Genomic DNA, 14443 nt, shown 5'->3' with positions numbered 1-14443 from the left:
ACTCTCCAGCAAAGAAAGCTTCCCGGACAAGTTGTGTCAGCAGCTCCACAGCATCCTCTCACGATGCAGTGAGTTCCACTCATGCAGTGGCGCTGAAGAGTACGTTTATGACTGTTTGTCAGGATTAAACCCATCCCAGGTCTTTAAACTGCAGAACAGAGGAAGGATGATGGCCAAGAGCCCTAGGGTGCGACTTGGGAGATGCAGACTCGGCTCCCTGCCGTACCCCACTTCAGGCTGGGGCACGAGCCTACCACCAGGCTTCATTCAGCCGTCAGTAGCAGAGGCACCACAGCTTCCCCATCTGAGGGGAGCACTGTGGGGACAGACACAGGGAAGCCTGATATGCTTACGTTATTTACTGGCATGCCGCATGCAGAGTCCCTAGATGGTCCTTAGAAAGAAAATCCCACGTTGCTGTATTCTGCTTTTCACCAAGCACATAACTAAAACTGGAGAGGATGGAAGAAGGAACATACACAACGAAATTCTGCCAGCCTTTCCACTTGAAAAACCACTGGTTTAGACATACTCCAAAAATAACAGCAGCTCTGTTCTAATGTTATGGCTATAGTTATGCTAACATTTTCAGTACCACCATGTTTGTGAAATACAATCAATGATTATTAAAAAGTTTTGTTAAAATATTTTAAGGTGAAATCTGATGTTCTGTTTACTTAGGCTGCAAAAAAATGTGATCAGCGCTGACATGAAAAGTATTTGAACTGTGCAAACACCATTTTCTTCTATGAACACTAACAGGAAAGCACCTAGCAATGCAGCCATGACTCGGTCTAGCTGATTACAAACTATTTCAAGCTCTGTCTCTATATATTATGTTAAAAATAATGTAATGCTCTGTTTTATAACAGGGAACTGAAAAACACGATGACAACTGAACAACCATATGAAACACAGGTTCCGGTTTTAAAAGATGTTCATGGCATGAAGGATCATGAGCAGATTTTCTAATAGTACTTCCCTTCCCCCCCCCCTCAAATTTTAGTGTAAGAAAGTCCTACAGTGACACATCCCTTAAAGGATTTCCCTCCTGCTTGCCCACAAACTGTCCAGCCCCCACAAAACTGAACGGATTGCACATGTCAGCCCAACTAATTAATTCAAGCTTACAAATAGCTACCCAATCACTGAAGGATATGTACCTACACAGTGTTTTCCCACACACATTTTACTTGTGTATTTTATGTTTAAACAGCCTAATATATTAATCAGTGTTGAAAAGTGCAAGAAGGCTAAATTAATTAGATGATTTATACCTGGTTCAAGATCTTTTTACATGCCTCAAGACTGTAAAGTGGCTTTTACGTGCATGAGGATCAAGACCTGGGATCTGTATGTTTTACGTTACTGGTGGGAAACCCCTTTGCTATACTGGTGGGTTTATCTTCAGTGGGTTACAGTCCCCAAGAAGGAACATATCTATACTTTCAGATATAGATACAGTCCCCAAAGGCCACAAGGTTCTTCGTCACTGGAGATCTCATTCTAGGAGACACTGAATATACATTGCACCCTTTAAGTCCTAAATAACTCTCCCAAGAACACTACCTGACTGGGCTTTCAACACAGACACAGTCTGAGGATGACTTCAAGCACGGTCTTCCTGCGCCCTACACCCCACCCCCCACCCCCTGCTTTTTTTTTTCCCCTTTCTTTTTTGTTCACAGTTCACGTATCTTTGCTCAAGTCACTGAACTGAGATTTACAGCAAGAAAACATAGTCATGAAACTCTATTGTGATTAGCTGGTAGTAACATTGCAATTATACCCAGGAAAAAACCCCACTGCTTTAAATATCAGTGTATTTTTATCTACCATATGTGATTACAAGCAACTTCTTTGACATCAGATACGCTATGCATTATGTGCACACCACTGCAGCTTCAACCATGAATTTATATCTGCCTAACCCTTTCAAACACAAGCAAACTGTTATACTAACAAATAAAACAAAACCAAAACCCAGAAATCAACCTCCTTGTGGTTTCCTTAACTAAACTACAGCATCTTGTCCCATGCAGGGGAAACCTCAGTGTTCGTGTACCTATGAATTGCTTTTTAGGCTTCTGCAGTTAATTCAAACATTTTCTCCATCCACATCAATCAAGCTGTCGCAGACCAGGCATGCCAATGGCTCACTCAGAGACAGAGCAGCAAGCATCTTGCCGACAAGCCTACACACCCCTACACAAACCACGTGCAGTTAGGTTAATTAAAAGGGGCCTTTGGTAGACATGTGGAGAAATGCGAAATGCATTACCATATACACTCTGTACACTTGACACCAAAGCTGGCTGAAAAGTAGCTGCAAGCACTGCCCTTAGCTCCACGTTCCCATGGTCCGCAACCTCTCGTAGCTGAAGCCACGTGCAACACGTGACACTCACCCAAAATATCAGCCTGTAAGTGGAAGGATCAGCGTCAGCAAGACAGAGGGTTTGCTGGGTTTGGGTGGGGTTTTTTGAGCCAGTTCTGACATATTACCATGCTAAAGCAACACCACCAATGTTAGTGAGTCCAGTGCAAACCGGTATGTCAGTTTTAGTGTTTTTCTTCGAGGAGGAGGAGAATCCCTTAACTTAATACCCAACACGTTAAATCTACTTTTCAGTAATGCACTAAAAAATGATACTTAGCCAGAAGGCCTAAGTAACAGCTCTGTATCTCAATCACAGGCACAGCACAAGCAGTCACAGCTCACAGGGCCCGTAGCAGGTACTACCAGCACTTTGCAGGCTTGGAGAGCAGAGCTGAGGTGTCACTCCCACCCTCTCCCCCAGAAAATGTTCGGTTTGTCAACAGAGAGAGATTCTGCTACGAAATGAAGAGACTCACGACTCATTTCCATCAAATCCCGGGGCAATAATAAAAAAGGATCCACTTTATAAGAGCTCACTTAAATAAGCACAAATTAGGGGAACACACATAATTTCAGAGGTGTTAGGGAACGAGACTTGTCCTTTAGCTATAATCGATGAAGACCAAACACAAACTTGCAGTTTGGCATGGAAAAGCCTCAGCCACTGGGGAAGAGGTCTTCAGTGTCACTTGGTGCAGTGACCAGTGAATTAGGCAGAGAAGGTGTCTGTGTTTTGAACTTTCTTTTATAAAGATAAGTATATCTTCTTTTATATATATAAGCTTATCTTCTTTTATAAAGGATAAGTATAAACAGGCAGGCAGAGCAGACAGACAGCTATTAAAAGCTCCACAGATAACCCTCTGGCAGCATCACCCACACGAAACATAGATAACTGTGTTATGGTATCTTGAGTTCCAGGACTACTGCCTATGAAATTTCTTCAGTTAAGATCCAAAGAATATGTTTTTAAAATGGCACAGCTGATTGTCCATTTACTTCATAGGAGAAGGCCAGCCACATCCGACAACAGACTTCACGAACCATTAATGCTGTGGAATTCATTTATTGCTTCTTATTCTCAGTATACACACAGAGAAGGAGTTAATAAGTATCATCAGCTGAAGCAATACCAGCTTGCTAAATGGTGATCCACTTAATTTCAAAATGCTGCTCCTGCTAAAATTTACTGAAAACATTGTCCCTCTTGATCACTTCTCAAAACAGTCACCATAACAGCACAAAGCAGGCAGAGGCAGTTAAACAGACACAAGTTGCAATCGGCAGCATTGTATGGTTTTTAGCACAGCAGTTTGAACTTAGAACTGAAAAGAAACAATTTTGCAGCACATTTCACTGAGCAGCTTACAAGAAAAAGGTTGCAATCCCAGACTTTCATAGACATTTAAATCTGTAATGCTTCACTCCCACTATTGTTCTAAATGCTGAATAGACACCCTCCATTCCACACACACTCACACACACGTGCACGCTCACGCGCAGTGTCACACCATGTACCTCACTTCTAATAGTAAACCTGACAGAAAGGAATTTTATTTTTACACTTTCACACCACCCACTCCTAATTAATGTCAATCAGTGTCTTCTGCATAGTACACACTGCAAATATACATGGCCTTATGTGGCAAAAATTTCCACTGTTGCCAAAAAATGAGTGGTGTCCACATGATGGATTCACACAGGAAGAACGTGGAGACGCACAACCCTCCTGAGAGGTCATTAAAATGCTCTGACTCTGGGGGGGGGTGGGCTGGAGTTCTGTTGGTCGGTTTGTGCTTCTTCCCCCCACAGATACAAACAGCAAGTAATTCTCCAGTTAGGAAGAGCCCTTGCAGACTTCCCAAGGTTCAAGAGGGAGCATGGACTAGCCAGTACATCTCGACAGCTGCCAGGAACAGCAGCAGCAGTGGGAGGGACAGCAAGGAATTTTGCTGGTGATTTCAGCAGAGCCAGTCCACCCTGTCCAGACAACCACAGACTACAGCCAGACAATTAAAAACAATCAGCTACCAGGTATGCACCTACAATTGCACTCCCCAGCTGTCCCAATAACCACCACAGCAGCAAAAGTGAGGGTGGGCAATTCTTGCCCCCCCAAATCCAAAGCAGACAGTTTCCCAGCATAACACACCACTCACTTCTTTTTATAGACTGCTTTTCTCTCAGATGCAAAAGTAAATCCAGCTCAGATGATTTCCCTGCCTTAACTTTTGTACAAGAGGAAGACAGAAAGCTAAAAAAAGAAAATTAGACACTTCATGAAATCCATGATTAAGACACAGAAACTAACAAGACAGATGGGCTGAAACATTCAGGGAGCTTCAGTTCATCATCCCATGTTTTTCAAAGATCTACATTAAGCTATTGTCTTCCCCATTTAGATTTTTTAAATCCCCTTTTTCATTGCAGTACTTTAACACCATTTCTAAACTTGGAGTCCCCTTGTTGGGTAGACCCAAATAAACCCCCATATTTACACAACCAGCACGTGGCCCTAGAACCTAGCTATGGGGTTTTTCTCCCTCTTCCTTTGCCTTTTTTCAGGTGCAGGTAATGGCCACTGCTGCTGGCTCAGAGGTGAGGTTGCTGGGGAGGCAGAGCAGGGTGGCAGCAGATGGGGGGAAAGCAAGAGGCTGCTCAGGCAGCACCAGGCTGCACCTCACTCTGCTCTGCTGCACGCTCTGCTCCCTTGTGTGCACCCACAGGAGTAGCTGCCGTCACTGGCCTTAGCTGGGTTATTACCATACAGACAGAAAATACGAGGCCACCTACACAGCTAAATCCCTTTTACAAACGCTCATCTCCTGGGCGTAAGAAGCAGCAGTCAATATTGCACGCTCTGAAAAAAACAGCCAGTTGCTCCTAGCAAGGGTGGTCTGCCCCTCCATAAGCTCTTTGCTCACAGCAAGGACGCAGGCCCCCCTGCATCCCTTCTTCCATCAGAAATTAAGCCCTCTTTTCTGTGGGGTGCACAAAGCAGCCACTCACCCAGGGAAAAAAGGAGAAGGGCAGGGAAAAAAAGAAAGAAAAAAAAAGGAAATTGTGACTCAGCACTTGGCAAAAGCCAGCCATCAGCAACAACTGCCGAACGCTGAGTCACTTCTTTCCCTTCCACCTGATGAGTGGCTGCCCAGATCCATTCAGCAGAAAGCCTCTTTTCATCGAAACTGGCATAAATCTGGAGTAATTCCCTCTGTTTCAATGGAGCTGCTCAGGATTTACGGCAGCATGACACGACAAGCAGAATCCCGGCTGTAAAGAGCTACAAGCCCAGGTTTTCCTGCAGGAGACCGTGCTGCTCTGCCCTTGCAGGCCATGATGCTAACTGTGCAATAGCACTGATGCCACAGCTGGTTCTGTTTTTCCTGATGCTGTCACCTCCAGCAGGTTCTCTGCAAGCTGGACCTTTGGAGAAATCACCCTCTTTTTTGTGCTTCAGGAGAATTTTGACCATCTACGACCAGAAAAATGTTTACTAGTTTGAATTAATTATTTAATTCCCCCAGCCCCCACCCCACCATTTCATGTAATGCTCTAATTTGGTTTTGCAGAGATTTATAAATTATTTTTTAACATCTCACTGGACTGTGTGAAACAGAGTTCAGAAGAGAGCAGAAATATCTTATCTGCAGATGATGTGTGAATAAGCAAGGGATGAGATCCAAGATTTAAGGAATACCAATCAGCTTTACTGGACAATTATCTACTCTATTTATGTTCTCAGCTTAACAAAAAGCATTGCTAGAAGATTTATGCATGAAAGGTTTCTATAAGCAGGGGAAGACCCTGAAAAAACTACATATACTCCCCCCCAGCATGCAAAGCATTGGCAACCAGAATAACAAATGGCGAACAAACACAAAAACCAACCTTTGAAATAGGCCTATTTCAGAAGAAGAGGGTTACCATTTTACTATAAACACCTAATTAAAAAAAAAAAATCCATTCACACATATACTGAAGGACTGAGTGGGTTTTTCTAAACAAATGCGATTACTCTTGTCTGTCCTGGTTAAGTACATTTACAACATTCAAGAATAGGATGTAACTGCCTAGAAACAGCAGCGTTCATGTAGTGCTTTCAATATGGGGAACACAGTGTGCTATACAAATATTAATTCAGCCTGAACAACCAGTGAGGTATGCAAATATTACTCTCAGCTTCAACTGGAGAATATCTGAGCACAGAGGAACGGCGAGGGGGATTTTCAGCAGAGCTTCAGGGAGCCAGCTCTCAGCCAGGGAAAGCTGGGAACCTGCATGTCTGCAAGTGCTTTTGATAGTCCAGCCCTGACTGACTTCCAAGACACGCTATAAGCCAGAGCCTGAAACTGAAGCCCTGCTTGTTCTCTTCAGAAGACCCAAATGAGCAAACATTTTCTGTATCCCGGCTAGTTACGCAGCCAAAATCAGCAAGGCAGTGTGCAGACATGGGTGCACCCTGCGGGACCTCCCAGGTCCTGGCTGCCCCAACCACAAGGCCCAGCTGGGATGTACTGCGGTTCCTTCCCCACCCCCACGCTGGAGCTCCCTCCCCACGGACACCCAGCAGTGAGAGCTGAGTAGAGTTTTTGCCCAGAAGTAGGAGGTGGCCTGGAGACAACCAGAGACAGGACCTTGACTCACAACCTGGAAAGCAGGAGGGCTCAGTGGTTTTGACATGGTCCAAGAAAAGCCACCGCAGCCACTCAGCTGGGCTAGAGGAACCGCAAACAGACCCCTGTCGGGTACTGCTACTTCCACAATTGTCCACATAGCACTGATGGGGTAAAAGCAGAGCAAAGCAGCAGGAGTTTCGGCAGCTGACAATGGCTTCTTGTTTTTTGACGAAGGATGATGCTGAAGAACCCCTGGGGCTCAACTGATGAGGACAAGGCCAGATCACAACAAATTCCAACGGGCCTCGCTGCGTATTTTGCCTTTTTAAGTTACGCCTCTAATCCAAAGGAAGGAAAGAAACATTTGTGAAGTCAAAGAAGCAGATAAGGGGAGCTGAAACAATGCGGATCTAAGTGACCTGAAAAAAATGATCTCCTGGACCAATTTTTTCTACCACTCCACAGAACTGTAGCAGAGGAACGAGAAAGGCAGAGAAATGGGTATCACAAGGACAGGGTATACAGTGCTGCAGCTGCAGCTGAAGACCCACCTTTAGACCAGCAGCCCAAAGAAGGTAATTCACACAGCAACCATGACACTTAAGACTATTCAACCCTCCCCCTCCAAAGCCTTCATTTTAGCTTTTTACAACTCTGGCAGATATTTTAATTAAAATCTTTCATGCTAACAGCTGCCTCAGACTGATCTTTTGTGGGGAAGTTTCAGAAACAGATTTTCAGCCATTTTGAAGAAAGAGAGTAGGCAAATAAATACACAGCTTTGTGTTAACTTTACTTCTGCTGCTGCTGCTGCTGCTGTCACTGATTTATTGAGATATAAAAATGGCTTCAGGCTCTGGAGCAAGCCTGAAAGTTTGGCAAAATAGTTCTGCTGATCAGAGATGTGATTTTAGCTATTCCTGTGAAAAATCACTTACATTTCATTAATTTTAAATCCGGGGGGGGGGGGGGGGCTGGGGGTGGAAATGGGCGAAGGGGGGAGGACCAGCAGCTCAAGTCTTCAGATATTTCATCAGCGTAAACTTCACACCTCAAGCTTCGATACAGCTCCATACCAGCCATGGCATCTATGAAAAGATCTGTCCTTGTGGGGTTCACTGCAGAACAAAAGACTGTAAGCAGTTTTGGAACTTCTGAAGTCAAGAAACTACAGAGTAAAGAAAGATACAATTATTTAAATGTACTGTTCTTTCCCTGAATATGTACAGAAACAAGGAAGAGATACAGGAAAGTGAAGAAACACTTGGAGCTTCTTGTTAGCTTGCAAATTTTTTTTTTAAGAAACTCCATCCATACAAGCAGCAAAGTACAAGCACCCCATTACAGAACTTACCAGGGTAAATATTTTCTCGTAACCCAGCATGCCTGTATCAAAGATTCGTGGTCTACTATTCCCTAAAGTATTCTTCTCTTTCAGGAGCAACTCAGAGAGGGTGACACTGCACTGCCAAGTTGCCCTCCCTGTACTCCAAGGCACCTCCACTCAAATGCCCCCAAATGCCATTTCTTCCTTGTCAGAAATCTTTGTTAACAAATTTCCCTTTTTGTTTTTTTGTGAACTGTGCTTTTCTTTTTTTGTTTGTAAACAAAGAAACAAACAAAAAGCCAGAATGTAGCAAGGCTCTGCCAGAACTCAATTAATAAATAATGAGCATCGAGTGTTTTTGATCATTTCCTTCTGTCTGAGCCTCACAAACTGACAGTAGAACAGTGTATGACCCCTTACAGAACAATTTTACTATCACATTACATCCTCATTGGAAATTAAGCAACACAAATTTGACATTTTGAATGGGAGAAGCTCATCCAATTTGGGGCAACGTTACCCACTGGGAAGTCCAGAGAGAAACACAGTGTGAGCCTGTATGGCAGGATTTGCAAAGCACCTATGCAGTCACACAGCAAACCCTAGCACAACCTGCACCAACAACTTTTTCCCCTCACTCTGCACTACAGAAATGTGACCAACGCTTTCCAGCTCACAGAGCTGTACTATTTTACTGGGCTTTTTGCATCATGTGGATGAAGGTACAACTTGAGCTTGAGTTCAAGCAGTTCCTCAGGATGTGTGAATCCAGAGGGATGGGTACAGAAAGGCAGGACAGGAGTAAAGACATCCCATCCCTCTGCTATAAGTGGAAATGTAGGGATGGGAGGAGTTACTTTCGTATTCAGAACTGAAAAAATGGGGAAAATGGAAATAACAGGAGTTTAGAGAAGGGCAAGAGGGTGAGACTGATGGAAAAGTATGTTTGGTCATCTGAAAAAAAACAAAGGATGACTTGAGAACACCTTTTGCCACAGAGACAATATAAGGTAACAGAAGAAACATACATGCAGGGACAACTACACAAACAGTGTCCTGCATTTTCTTTAAAAATAGTGGCCAGGAGGACAGATTCTCATTCTGCCTTTACTTGATGGGAATATGCCAGTTTACACCAGCCATACACCCGCCCCCTTCATTTATAAGATACAGAAGACAAAACCAGTATTAATAATGTCTTTTTATGTCCTGGTCTTTCTGAGCACACCATCTGTTTACACTTGGAAACTGCAATGAGTGAGGTGCCCACTAAAAATGCTAAATTGCCAGAACTTGTGAACTGAACAAAAAGTCAAGATTTCCATGACTTCAGCCCTAATTTCACTAACACCAGCACCAAGTGATCTCTATCCAAAGCATAAACACATTCCTTATAAACAGCTTAAATGCCAGTACTTTAAACACACAACTGTTCATGTGTTGTAATCTCTCTAATGAATAAAATTCAATCACATCTACAAAGAAAAGTAATCTGTTTGTTGACACATCACCAAAAGGAAGCAAATAATGGGCCACAATACTAAGAAACCTGATGACAAATGTAATGGAAATTAGCGTTTGAATAATTTGTGCATGACCCGAAAGTTTTAGTGAGTTGCAAGGAATACAAACTCAACAGTTCCATTTTGCTCTCGTACCAATACTTTAATTTTTCATATATTTACTTTTTTAACGCATACTTACTCTCTTTTTTAAACTCTTTAAACTGCTCTGGGTGCAAGGGAAAGACTGGATTTGATCTTTTGGATGAATGACACATACAAGCTTTTTCAAAAAAAAGCATGTGGACAATAAAATAAAGGAGTACAACTTGCCTCCCCTGCCTCTTTAACATTCTGCTGCCTTTCAGGCACACAGGGAATTGATGCATTCAAATAACTGAACATGGACTTCTCTTCGTAACTGCAGCTATAATTGTACCTACTGCTCATACCGCTTCCGTCCTATTAGTGTTTTAGAATTAGAATTGTCCAAAGCATAACATTAACTAAATTGCCTTAATTTCTGGAAAACATCTAATTTTTTTATGTAACAGGAAAAAACCCCACCTTCAGAATGTTACCCCTTTTCTCTATTAACTTGTTCTGCTTCTTTGGCATGAAGAACATTAAAAAGAAATACTGCTTCCCCTCCCTTCAACGGCTGGCAGCCCTGTCTTTAACCAAAACACTCTGATTCAGTGGATGCTTTGCCCACCATTACAGATAACATGCTTTTTCCAAAGCTGAGTCTCTTAAGGATGATGAGGGGTACCTTAACTTGTAATCATTCACCAACTAGTATCCCATTTAGCATCTAGGAAGAATTGGCTTTTAGCATTTTCCTCTGCTGTATGTGGTGTTTGCATGTGGTTACTGCATATTATACAAAATAGCAATCAAAATAAATGGCCTGTTGTCGTATCTAGTCATACATGAGTACATATCTTAGGCAAGGGCATATTTTGCCTTTCATATATTTTCACTGTGATGAGTAAGGCATAGATATGAAGAGTCCATCCCTCTGCATGGAAAATAGCATGTTGGGCAGAGCGGCAGCAATAAGAAACCCAACTTTGCCAACTCTTATCTCCGTACACCAACAAGAAGAAAAAACTCCTGCAAAGCCAAAATGGTAGACAATTATATCATTTAAAGCAAGCAGTTACTCTTCCTAGGTTTCAGTCTGTTTCACTGGAAAGCAACTTTTTAATAGCATCATGAAGGTAGCACACCATGATTTATTCTTACTCATTTTTCAGCTAAAAGTATTTTTGCCTCTTGCATTTCCCTTTTTTGCCTAAAGGAAGGATGGCCCAATAAAAACTTAATGAGAAAAAACAGAACGAAATACAACAGCTCTGTTCTATAGGGTCAGATGAAGAATTTGGAAATGTCCATTAAATCTAAATACTACTTCCAGTCTTCCTTCTTGGTCGTTTACTATTTTGCATATTTTCCTTTATACCCTTGCAGTAACATATGGATAGGCCAACCATATCACACTTACTTGCCCTTTACATAACCGATTCCTGCTATATTATCATCCCATACTTCAATAGTTGCATGCCTTCTTGTTACACCATCACAATAAACTGTCAGAAAAAGGAAAAAAACTTCGGTGTGCAGCTCTGTGGCATTTTGGCAAGTTTGAGACAGACAGCAAAAGGGAAAGAGGGGAAAAAAGAGAGGAGGAGAAAAGGAGGGAAAAACAAGAGCAGCACTTACGCTTTCACATGGGAAGGTACACCAACAGGACAACCCTGTGCATCACAATAAAACTCCACAGATCCAAAAGGTCTGCAATAAGCAGGGTGCTCTGCACTCATCTGGAGTGCTGAGCACCTGCTGTTCCCCCTGCAGCTATGCAAAGCAGATCTCTGCCTTACTCAGGACTGAGCTTTCTGGGTCATGGACCACTGCATTCCCTGAAGCACCCAGCATGACAAGATACACACCAGGTGTCATCTACCGGTGCTTCCCAGCCCCTTCCTCACCACCATCGCATGTAGGCACTCACCTATGCTGTGCAATGGGGAGGTGACCACGCAGACACTGCAGCAAACATCAGTCAGCTCTCCCACCCTGACACAGAGGTCAAACACAGCCGCAACAGAGAAGCCACTGTTTCAGTGATACAATGCTAAGAATGTCCAGAAAAAGTGTAAACTTAACCACCTAACGGAACTAAGTAATCTTCCCCCTCCAAACATCCTGAAGGAGCACAAAGCACTCTCAGTAACTTAACTGAAAAGTCCTCTACGAAGTTACTTCTCAATACTTGCAAAACATTCCTAGAAGGTTTTTTGAGCATCATGGGAACACCCGAGTGCATGTGTCAACCTGCGCATCTAACGAGCTTGCTTCTTCTCTCATTGAAATCAGCTGTTCTTAATTTGAACAGTAGGAGACCTGGGCCTTTTCTACTGCTGTGTTCCTTATCAGAGCTCTATAAATGTCTCATCTTTATTTTATTAAAGACATATTTCATAAATTAACAATACAAGAATTCTTGTATGTGAGGTTTTTGGCCCCTGTTGCGACTCTGAATTCCTGAAGGTCAGATAAAGTGGTCTGTAGAAAGGGCGAGAAGAAAATGCTCTGCAACATCCTTTTAAAGAGGCTCTGCAGTAAAAAGACAATAAATTGTAAAAAATGATTTGTTATGTGGCTTTGAGGGCATCCACGGATGCTAAGACCACAGTTAAATGAACCTGGTCATGAAAGGAGCAGCAGCTTGTCCAGTACTGTACCTACATCAGTTAACTCTTTTTGTGATTGAAGTCCAAGACTTCATATTGTTCTATTTCCACCTATTCCTCTGCTCTAGATTCCCTCTGTGACACGTTTATCAATGGAAAAATTGAGGGAGGCGTTTCCAGCTGGGAGCCCAACAAAAAAACCAGGAGGTTCAGTCTGGTTTTCTCACTCGCGCTGCAAGAGCCATTTTAGCACCAGTAATAAAAAAAAAAACTACACAAAGAAAAAACCAGACATGACTTGAAATTATTTTTTCATCATAAATGCCGCACCACTCTTTATTCTCAGGTACCATTAGTCTCACACATTGCCACAATAATTTGCTAGCTTAAACAGAGCTCCTTGCAAATAACGTATTTAAGGGACGATGTCAGATACAATTGCAGGGAAATGCTAAGAAAAAGTTAACAGTGCCATCAGTCAGATCTACTCTTTGTTATGCCCTTGCAATTTTTACAGATTTATATCTGCAATGTCACAAATTATTTTCTTTTTTTAAATAGCCTGATTGTGTCCTCTGCGAGAGATGGGGAACACACACACAAACAACAAGAGAAGGCAACTGGCATGCTGGGAGCCATACAAAATGGATTTTGCACAGGCATAGCTGCATGGCTACACCTGGGGGTGTCATTACAGCAGCCGTGGTGCAGGAACAGCCGCAGCCAGTTGGGTGCTTACATTAAGAGTTGTAACCTTAGAAGGTGGTTTTGAGAATGAGATCATCTGCACTAAGAGGATTTTCAAGGTAAGTCAACGGATAGATTTGGTCTCATTTAAGACCAGAAAAGACGAATAATCATAGACTGGAACATTACAGCAGCACAGACTATTCATCTAGGGAGGCACTTTGTATAGTAACAACAGAACTCACACAAATGTACGGGAGGGATCACAGCTCCACACAGCCAACAGGCTCCTTGAACTCTGGAGCTATCTACTGCAGCTACTTCCATCCACCACCAAGAAGCCCTGGCTACCACCATCTTCTCAAACAAAAGGGGAAAACATTCAATAGGCAATTATCCAGCCATTGCAGGCTCTGAAAGTGTCCCAAAGACAAGAAAAATATCATTCTCGCACATCACTGCCTGAACGAGACGGCTGTTCAGGGCACTGTGCCTGTAACGGCTCTGCTGAGAAAAAGCACCTTTAGATGCAACAGAAATCAAGGCTGGTATCGACAGAAGGCAGCAACTATGACCCTAATTGCCTACACTTAGCAGAGCTGCAATAGGACAAGAAGAGGAAAGCTGAAAGAAAAACACAAGGGTGGAGAATCAGAAGCAAAGGCTGTCTGCTTAGACATGGAGAATACATAAAGATGTGTCTTGTGATGGAAGAAAACCGGAGTCATCATCATCCAACAGCCTGACAGTTCAGAAGGCACCTGAGAGAGAGCCAGGTATGATACCCAAACTCCCAGACAGTATATTTTAGCATGTTGGACAACTTTTAATATTTTCAAGAGGTCATATGGATCTCAGGTTCCTAAATCATAAAAAAATAGACTGCTAGCATTCTCTGAATCTGTACTACAGACCCGTTACAAGGAACAAGTGTTTGGGGGGACTCGAGTACCAGACACCTGCCCTGTATATATCCTGACCAACGGAACATGCCAAGCAAGAGGGGATAAAACACTTGCAATGTTTGTGATGAGACTGGTGAGGAAGTGCCTTCATTCCTAATGTCACAAAACCCAAAGTTTTTTTAATAGGTTGCTGTAAACCTAATACCTGCGCTGTTTTACACTGAGCTTTCTTATCGTTAGTTATGTTCTCCCTAAAGAAATACATGAACTTCAACACCAGCGCTGGTAAACCCACAGACCTGGGTTACGTCTCCAGCTCCAACC

General features: G+C 42.9%; 1 protein-coding gene across 8 annotated transcripts in view; it reads right to left on the bottom strand.

Annotated features, from left to right (window-relative positions):
• The window catches only part of ATXN1 (ataxin 1), a 212324-nt gene that overhangs the window by 126886 nt on the left and 70995 nt on the right, over window positions 1-14443 (bottom strand). The window contains exon 1 of one of the 8 annotated variants that reach the window (XM_055800126.1): window positions 11336-11403. The exons of the other annotated variants lie outside the window; for them this stretch is intronic. The gene's annotated coding sequence lies outside the window, so the exon portion shown is untranslated. Of the gene's footprint in view, window positions 1-11335; window positions 11404-14443 lie in introns of those variants that run through there. 8 annotated transcript variants of the gene reach the window in all.

The sequence above is a fragment of the Falco peregrinus genome, chromosome 3 (assembly GCF_023634155.1).
Source record: "Falco peregrinus isolate bFalPer1 chromosome 3, bFalPer1.pri, whole genome shotgun sequence".
Taxonomy (NCBI): Eukaryota; Metazoa; Chordata; class Aves; order Falconiformes; family Falconidae; genus Falco; species Falco peregrinus.
This window is presented reverse-complemented; position numbering and strand designations above follow the sequence as displayed.